Source organism: Chinchilla lanigera, unplaced genomic scaffold (genome assembly GCF_000276665.1).
Source record: "Chinchilla lanigera isolate Chin_1 unplaced genomic scaffold, ChiLan1.0 scaffold00019, whole genome shotgun sequence".
NCBI classification, from domain to species: Eukaryota; Metazoa; Chordata; class Mammalia; order Rodentia; family Chinchillidae; genus Chinchilla; species Chinchilla lanigera.
Genome location: NW_004955420.1, coordinates 22,922,274 through 22,931,656, shown reverse-complemented (window position 1 = coordinate 22,931,656; position 9,383 = coordinate 22,922,274). Strand labels below are relative to the sequence as shown.

General features: G+C 52.2%; 1 long non-coding RNA gene across 1 annotated transcript in view; it reads right to left on the bottom strand.

Moving 5' to 3' along the window:
* LOC102016600 overlaps positions 1-2,422 on the bottom strand; it is a 4,957-nt gene extending 2,535 nt beyond the window's left edge. Inside the window, exons 1-2 of the long non-coding RNA XR_260741.1 lie at positions 2,346-2,422; positions 1,486-1,703 (exon numbers count right to left, since the gene is read on the bottom strand). This is a non-coding gene — a long non-coding RNA (uncharacterized LOC102016600). The remainder of the gene's footprint in view (positions 1-1,485; positions 1,704-2,345) is intronic.
* Between the last annotated feature and the right edge of the window lie 6,961 nt (positions 2,423-9,383).

Below are 9,383 nucleotides of genomic sequence, written 5' to 3'. Positions count from 1 at the left end.
ACACCCAGCAGATTACATCTTTATGTAGGGAATAAATTAAATCCTTACAACACCTTACAAAGGGAATTTCACAGCCACCCCATGGGGCTATGAGAACCCCCATTTCAGAGCAGGAAATGGTCAGCTTGCCTGTCTCAGGCCACATGAATTCCAGCTAAGTCCTGAGCTGGAACTGGAATGCAGGTCTGCCTCACCTGAGAAGCCTCGGATGTGTCTTACGTGGCCACAGCTCGGTTTAAGAAATAAAACATTACAGGCGGCTGAGATCTCTGCATTCCCTCTGCCGATCCTCCAGTCTCTCCCTTGCAACCTGGTCCTGAAGTCAGTGTTTATCATTTCATTCATGTCTGTATACTCGGCCGTATCCCATGATATGGTTTGAACCTTTTATAGTAAAGAAATCCTCCTCTGATAACTTGCTCTGTTCCTCAAAATTGTTTCTGGCATTTTCCTAAATTGACACATAGATCTCTAGTCCCTCTTTTTGTGGTTGGGGGTACTGAACCCGACATACTCCAGCCACTTTACCACTGAGCTGTGACCCTTGCCCTTCTGTCGCCATTTAGCAAAAGCTGTGACTCTGTTGATGGACCTTCAGGGTGCTCTGTTTCTTGCTATCACAGGTACTGCTGCGATGCCTGGTCTGCACATGTATCTTTCTGCACATGCGTGAGTTTCAGGAGAGCAGGCACCTGTGAATGGCCTTCCTGGGCTGCGGGCATTGTGCTCGTCAAGTCCTTTGTGCCATTTACCCTCCTGCCAGCAGCACACAAGAGTTTCTGCTGCTCAGTGCCCTCACCCACACTTGGTATTGCCAGATCTCATGTGTACCAGCCTGTGTGCTTTACACTGTGCTTAATAGCCTTTTGTGCTATTAAAAAAATACAACAAAAAACAATAGAATAGCTGCACGGCGAACCACAGGAAGGCTGTGTTCCGGGCGATCAAGTCCTCAGCTACGTCTGGAAGGTGGTTGGTAAGGCAAGCTGCACCATTGTTCATTCAAAACCTCCTGCCACCAAACATCGGAGGGAAAGCTGTGTAGCGAGAGAAGAATTTGGAGAGGCTTGCTGGCCAGCTCCGCTAACAACCTGCTTCAAGGCACCCTCCTTTCATCTTGATCTTGAAGGAATAAGTAGGGAGCCCGATCCCTAGGTTCGCCTGGGTGGTTACAGGTATAGCTGGCCTGGGGTCATTACTACCAGCACCTCCTTTGACTCTTCAGAGCATTCTGTTTGGAGAGATAATGTATACAAATATTTATCTGCTAAAGGCAGGGCAACTCAGGTCGATTTCTCATTTGCAGGCGCTCTGCTGTGGTTCGCGTGAATATGATCATGGACAAGAGAGCCGAGTTATGCAAATCCTAGGGGATGAGGTGCTATGGTTGCTGTGGCAACGAGGTTGAGGATGGAAGGAGGAGCCCTCGGAACCTTTCAGAGCAAGAGCGGACCACAGCCCAGAAGCCCTTCCCCTGAGACTCACCAAAGCCCTTTTCCATCCCTGTGGAGTCCCAGCCGTGCTTCTTGGTCTCTGCCCACGGGACAGCCAGCTCCGGGGCAGGACAACCTGGCGGTGTCCCCCTCCCAGGCTCCTCCAACTCAGACTCTCCAGGCCACCAGACAGAGCTCCCTGCCAGCGCTTTCAGGAGAAGGGTTCCTGGATGCGCTTTGTGAGTCGTGGCCAAGCTCTTATGACACCTCCTAGAACAACAAAGGGACCCTTTGTGGGCAACTGGCTCCAGCCAACAGTAGTGGCAGGACTCCCTCTGGCACATTCCTTTTTAGACAGCACCCCCATTCCTATTCATTCAGTCCAAGACAATCTGGGCTCTTACATAGATAATTGGGCCATTTGATCAACCTGAAGAGGTAGGTCAGAGCGGGCTCCCAACATCAAAACTTCCGGAGGAAACCACGGGAGGCCCGTGGGGGGACGGCTCAGCCTATCAGCGTCCAGTGGTTCCCTCCCAGCACTGTGCCACCTCTGAGTGAAAGCCTTCGTCTCAGTGGCATGCTCGAGGGACAGACGCTTATCCTTAGAAATAGGTGCACAAAGGATCTCCAGCTGAGCAGCCTCAGAAACCTAGGCTCCGGCTTTGAAGGGCGGACCCTGAAGGATTACTTCTGCCAGGGGAGTTTCCAGCCTTCCCTGGGGGTCACCACCTCCAGAACTCTTTGGTGAGCAGTCCCCACCCCATGGTGTCTGGAGCCTACTTCATCAGCTACAGGAAGAGAGAGAGAGAGAAAGAGAGAGAGAGAGACAGAGAGAGCGAGAGAAAAATGGGCACATATGTACAAACATCTGTCACAGCACAGTTGCTCTCCCAGGGACAGTGACACTACCTTCTTTGCGTACCCCCGTCATGCTCTAGGGCTTCGATGAAAGTGTGTTAAGGAAGCAGTCAGTTGTCTCCTAGAGGGGGTGAGTCGCAGCAGCAGACTAGGAACAGGGACTGAGCCCGTATTGTGAAGTCAGTGTGCTCTCTGCATCTTTGACTCTTCCAGATCCTGCTACTGTGCGTGGACTTCTTTCACGCTTGGGAAGGTAGCCAATTCCTGCAGCATGTCAGTTCCAGAAAGGAAGGCAGCTCCATGGTCTCTCCCGGGTCCTTTGCATGTCCCTCTGGCCATGGGGGGTTCACAGAGAGTAGCTCCCCCACTAGAGTGACAAGAAGGGCTCTGATTGGCTTAGCTTGGGCCTGTCCCGCCTCCCACAATTAGGGATCAGGTTGTGACTGGTGACCCTGCTGTGTGGAGTTGAGGAGCAGCAGTTCACCCAAAGGATGCAGGTGAGGAGGAGGAACTCTCCTGTGGGAAGATAAACGCAATCACTTTGCCAGGTGTGGTGGTGCACACCTGTAAATCTCAGCACCCACGCAGGCAGAGGCAGGAGGGTCGCTTTGAAGCCAGCCTGAACTATGCAGTGAGTTCAAGGCCAGCTTAAACTACACAGCAACACTCTGTCTAAAACAAACAAACAAACAATCGCCAGTGGGACTTACCAGCTAACAGCACATAAGCCCTGTTATTATCTTTTATCATTTTCCAGGTGAGGAAAACCAAGGTCTAGAAGAGTGGTACAGTTTGCTCTAGGTCACACTGATAGTGATAGGACATATGTTTGACCTGTCTGATTGCAGATCGCTATAGCTGCTGCCCCTGAGAGCAAGGATCACATATAACCGTTTAGGGGAATAACATCATGGTTAGGAGTTTGGGGACTGGCCAGAGGGTGATTGCAGTCCAACAGGCGAGAGAGGAAGGACTGTCTAGTACCAAGGCAACAGGAACACAGAAAACTAGATGGACAGTTAGAAACCAAGTCAGCAAGAAAAGAAATGTTGCAGAAACAAACAAATCGATCATGGTTGACAACAAACACGCTGCCCGAAGGAGAAAGGGGTCGCCACAGACATCTGTTTGGGGCACCTGGTGGCTGGGGCTGTCCAAGCTTCACTGATACGCAGGATGTAGGAGGGAGTGGGGTGCCGGTGGGCAGAGTATCACTTTGGACGGGCTAGGTTGGGGCTGCCCAGAGGAAGCCTGGATGGAGATGCCTAAGAGCCAGTGCTTATACAAGGCCTGGGGTGTGGGACAGAGCAGGTAATATAGCTGGTGTCCCCATGGAGACTGTGTAGTGTGAGACCCACAAAAGCCTGAGGACTTAGAGGAAGCCCTTGACAACTCTGAGGGAGGACATCAGAAAGGGCATCTCACTGGCTACTGTGTCATGTGCTTCCGTGTCCTCTTCCAGCCCGCCTGCTCTCCCACCTTGCCTTGTGCGAATGCGTCCCTCGGGATGGGTCGGGGTCCAGAACATCTCCACACGGCCCTGCCTGGCCTCCCAGCAGGGCTTTAAACCTCCCACTGTTTACCGGCACGGCACATACTCTATCCTGACAACTTGACCACACCGGTAATCGCTCTTTCCTCGCTACGCCGGAAGCCCTGTGAAGGCAGGGACCACGTCTATCTTGCTCGTTGCTGTAGAAGATGCAGACTCTCCCCTCCTGGCCCCTCCTTTGCACCATCTTTTCCAGGGCTGCCGATTTCCTTGGCCAGTTTCCAAGGCACGGATAGGGACAGAGTCACAGCGCACCAAAGCTCACCCACATAACTGTGGCCCTTCTTCACTTCGTTCGCTGGTGCCACTGGGTCAGTGGGGCAACCTAAGCCTGCTCTTGCTGCTGGCATCTTCTCTGTGCTGCTGCCTTTGCACAGAGTGCCAGGGCACTTGGCAGGGCTCCTCATTTGGGCCCACAGCCCTGCTAAGGCCTAGGTCTGGGCTGTGAGGCTGAAGCAGGTGCCCACCCTGCTCCAAACCAACTGCCCCAGGGGACTCACGCGTTTCCCGGAGCTGGTAGGAAGGGGCACTTTGGCTTGTCACGTGTTCTTACCCTCATGGCCCTTGGAACTCCACGGAAAGAGGGCTGACTGGAAGCTAAGGTTTGGCCAGTCCTGGGTCCCCTGGTCAGATCCCATGTATGAGAACTTTCACCTCATGTAATTCCTGCTCAGTGAATGCAGGGCAGAAGTGCACAAAGCAGTCCTAGTTTCTGCCCTTCGCTCATACCCGTGCCGGAGGATATGTCCCTGGGAGGATCTTGTTTGAGTTTGGTTTGGTGCAAATCCAGGACTTTGCTCTTGTGTACAAAATTTGCTCACTGTACCAAGTGACGGGCTATGTTTTGACAGTTCCTGGAGTTCACCCTGATGTACTTCGAAAGGCTCCTCTGTCGGTTGGCCAGCCGAGCCACGGTGTGAACCTACCTCACTAGGCACCTGGGTGAGCAAGAGCTGGAAGGTCTGACAGCCTGTTAGATACTCAGCATTTTCTGGGCCCATGAATGGCTCCAGATCTAACGGAAAGACCCTCACACTGCTGGTGTGCTGGTGTTCACCGCACCCTTCAAGGCAGGGATATTACCTTATTTCTCAAAGTGGGACACTGAAACTCAAACAAAGTCTGTCTTTCATCAGAGCGCCCAGCACCGCCATAATAATAGTTCAGGTTCATTGATAACAGTAAATGGAGCTGCCACTATTGAAGACCTACTATGTGCTAGGTACTCCACTGGGCTTTTACAGGTTTCTCTCCTTTAATCCCACTCAGTTGACCCCTGAGGCTTGTGTCATTGTTTCACAAAGGAGAAACCAGAGATTAGAGAGCAGAAGCCCTTGTTAGTGAGAGGTGGGTCGGGTTCTCCACCCTTCTGTCCCTGGAGCTCTCCCTCCCCCTGCTGTGCCTTCTGGTTGGCAGTGAGGAATCCTAGGGACCCCCGACAAGATTGACAAGCTGCGTGTGAGAAGTGAGAAGCTGTTAGGCCTGGCCCCAGGGTGGGAGTTTCAGAAAGCTGGAAGGAGCACCAGCCCCCTCCATACCGTGCGTGCTGGCGTGCAGGGCAGGTCCAGGTCCTGTGCCATTTCCGAGCTAGAAAGCAGCTAAATGAGTACCTGGGCATGTGCTGGGGACAAGAGAGAGAGAGACTGGGCCAGGCACTCAGGATGGCTGTGCCCCACCTGATCTGCCCTGCCCATGGATACAGGCAGGGCCTAGCAGAGGCCTGCAGCTCTTTAGAGGAAAAGGGAGCCCCCGGGGGGTTCCTTCAGCAACCCCAGTGGTTCCAAGTGAAACTCTCTAGGGCTCCTGCTACAGCAGCAGTATAGAAGGGGAAGGGAGGGGAGGAACCACAGGCTAGGCATTTCCCACAAGGCGCTGCTTTAGCAAGCGGGACTTGTGTCTCTGCTTGAGGCCTTACAACCCAGCGGGACTTCCTCTCACCCTCCTTAGCATGGTGGACAAAGCCTTCTTCAAGGTGGCCCCTCACTACTGGCCCCAGTGGCTCCTCCTGGACTCCCCATGTGTTTTATGAACCAGTGGTTCTCCCTTCTTTCCCTCCTCTGTCCCCCAACATTAGAACCACCTAAGGCACTTTAAACACTCCAGTCCTGGGTCCCTGCCCAGAGCAGAATCTGTAGGGATGGGCGTCCTTCCTGTTCACACCTCTTTAGGTGATCCCAGCACACTTGTAGGGCGGAGACCTGTTCCCTCTTCCGTCCTCTGCTGGCCTCAGCGCAGTGTCTACTTTGTGAGCGAGTCTTCGCTGTCCCACTCCCGGGACTGTCTTTGCTAGTTAGGTTGGACGGCCCTTCTTGTGTTCTTGTGGTACCCTGTGCATGCCTGTGGTGCTCGACAGTCCCCTGGCTTCCCTGTGACTGTGCTCTCCCTGGGGACAGGGGCCTTGTCTACGGGTTCATTATTGCATTCCTCCACCTAGCGCATGATAAGCGCTCAGTAAATGGGCTGAACTGTTAAACATCAAGTTAAAATCTGTCTTCCTAAAACTTTCCCTTAGCCCCTGGTATTCCCTCCTTCCTAATTAAACGTGAAAGCCCAAGTCTTGTCTGTTTCCTAACTTTCCCCACCTGGCTATCGGCATCAGTCCTTAATTAGCACCTCTGGATCCCTCTGGGTCTTCCCTGTCCTCCTGAGCAGGGCAGTGGCTCTCTGCTCCTGCAAACATCAGTGTTTCCTCAAATAGCTACTAGAAAAAGAAGCCTGGCTTCTGCACCAGAAGAGACAGACGGAACACGAGAGCGCTGCACAGGCAGGCTCAAAGGCTCTGAAGCGTTCCCCTCGCCGGGAGATGTTTAAAGCACCTCCGTCAAAGATCACAGAGGGGTTTAGTCAATACTCATCCATTTCCTCCTCCACCCTTCCTCAGGGGAAGCCAAAAACTGAGCTCTTGTTAGAGAGGATACCCGCCTCAGAACAGCTTCAAGAGAGTAGAGGGGATGATCCAAGTAGGATGGGAAGCAGATAAAGGCCAACAGAACTGCTAAGGGCCTCGCTCTGACCCAAACAATCCGAGGTAATTTGTGGAAGCAGCCATGGAGGAGGAGGAGGCCTGCACCTTCCTTACCGCCTTTGAATGAGTGGCTCAGAAGTGGGAACAGGGACCAGGAATCGCTGCTCCCACCAACTGCCCAGGGGCTGGAAGGAAGCCAGGCTGCTCGGCTCCTGGGGCTTGGGAAGGTGGCCGGGTACAAGGAAGCTGCAGCCATCTCCCCATCATCATGAGGAGTGTTGATGGGTGTCCTGCAGTGCTGGGGAGAGATAGCTGCTTTGAACCCAGGCGTACACAAATAGTCTTTGTGGGTCTCTGGCCCAATTGACTTTCTTTCTCTGAGCTCAGTTTCCTCATCTGAAAAGTGAGCGGTTAGGGACCAGCTAGAAAAGCCCCTTCCTTCCAACCTTTTGTCCTGGGTCTGATGTTAAAGCAGAGAAACAGAAAAGTCCAGAGGTGGTTGTGATTCAAGAGAAAGACGGGGCGTCTCTCCCAGGTGTGGTGATACACACCTGTCATCCCAGCTGTTCTGGAGGCCAACGCAGGAGGACCACAAGTTTGAGGCCAGCCTGGGCAGCTTAGCGAGATGCTGTCTCAAAATTAGAAAAAATAAAAAAGATTAGGGAAGTAGCTCAGTGGTAGAGCACTTGGCTAAGATGCACAAAGCCCTGGGTTCAGTCCCCGGTACAGGGAGGGGGACAACGAGAGTGAGAGAGAGAATAGGAGCTGAGTTTTGTGCACATCTCTCACGTGCACAGTGGTACCCAGGTTCTAGACCAGGGGTCCACGCACAAGGGGAGTAGTGAAAAGACAGCCCCTACATCTTACATGAGGCATCAGGTGAGGAAACTGAGGCTCTGAAAGTTTTACAAAGACTCATACAAGGTCATGAACTGACCACAATAGAAAGCTTTATCTAGTACAGAGATGACAGGCAGATTTAATTTCATGTGCCAGTTCTGAAAGGTCAGCAAGGACTGTCTGGTGTGTCTTGTGGGGGACAGAGTCCGTGATTGATTACTAATGTCTGCTGGAGGTGTGGGCGTAGAAGGTAGCTGCATGTGCGGCATGTTTGCCATGCCTACTGATTGGTTCAGTAAGTTGTTACTGAGGGGCTGCTTCGTGTAGGGTGTTTATCCTTCCTTGTTCTGAAAATTCAGTAGTAAATGAGTTCCTGACCTCAGGAAGCTTACATTCTAGAAGGGGTGACAATATACCTACAAACAAATGACTAGCTAATATGATCTCAGTTAGTGCTAAGAAGAATAAGGAAAATAAAATAGTGCAATGAGGTAGACAGAGATGGTGTGGGGAGCAGGGAGGAGATCGAGATTGTCAAGGAGGTGACCGAAATACTGAAAAGGAGACATTCTTGGGAAGAGCATCCAGAGACAGGGTACAGCAAGTACAGAAGCCCAAAGCAGGACCTCAGAGTCCTGGAGAGACCAGAATCAAGGGGGGGTGGTAAGGGACAGGGTGAGAAGAGGAGGGGGAGCAATGAGGAAGCCAGCTCTCTCCCCAGTGTGCCCCCCTGGATGCCCGATAGGCCCCCAAACTTCATAACCCCACCTCAAAATCCTCAGTCCCAGCCTCATCACCTAAGCACCCAACACCTAAATCTGCTCTTCCTCCGAAAGCCTTCCCTTCCTTTCTCTGTAAATGAGGGCATCCCCCACCCTACTGCCCAGACCTTGGGATGACAATTCCAACCACACCAACATCAACACTTGCCAGGGCCTCTTCGTCGATCTCCTCACTTTCACCCTTTTTGGAAGACCAAAAATCAATCCCACCATCCCTTTCTGTCCCCAGAGCTCTCTTCCTCCCAGTTTTATCCTTTTTGTAACTATCCCAACCCACAAACCAGGGACAGATGCTTTATTGTCCTTTTAAAAAAGAATCTAGAGTTGGTTGCAGCCACAGGAGTATGAAGCCCTAATTCAATTCACACACATTCCTCTAGTTGTCCAGAACTGACAGTGCTTGCAGAGTAGATCTGGGGACTGGGCATTCATTATCCTAGGGACCATTTATCAGGGCCATGCAGTGCTTCGGCCCATCACCCAACTTGGCAGCCAAAGCATCACAATTGCCCCGTGAGGGAGGTGTGATTATCGTCCTGTTTTCTTTCATGTGGCTACTTGGGCTCAGAAAGGTCAGCCTCTTACAAATCCCACAGCTGATGAATAGCTCAGCTTGATTTGGACTCAGATCCCTCTAATGTCAAAATCCAAGCTCTTGCTTTTGCATCAAGCTTTCTCCTAGACTCAGCTGAGCAAAGGATGATGGGATCAGAGAGATGCCTTGACCAAAGTTTGGATGTTTCTCTTTCATTCCAAAATCCAAGGTCAGAACCTTCTCCCTGGGTTTCTTGGGACCTCCTCAGCCAGGAAAGATGAGAGCATTTGGACCTTCTGCCCACCTAACCCCAAAGAAATGGAGGGATCTCAGCCCCTTACCTGGCCTGGCTTTCAGGCCCTGTCCCTCTTTCTGTCTCCCTCCCACATCCTCCCTGTGGCCAGGTGGTCACCCT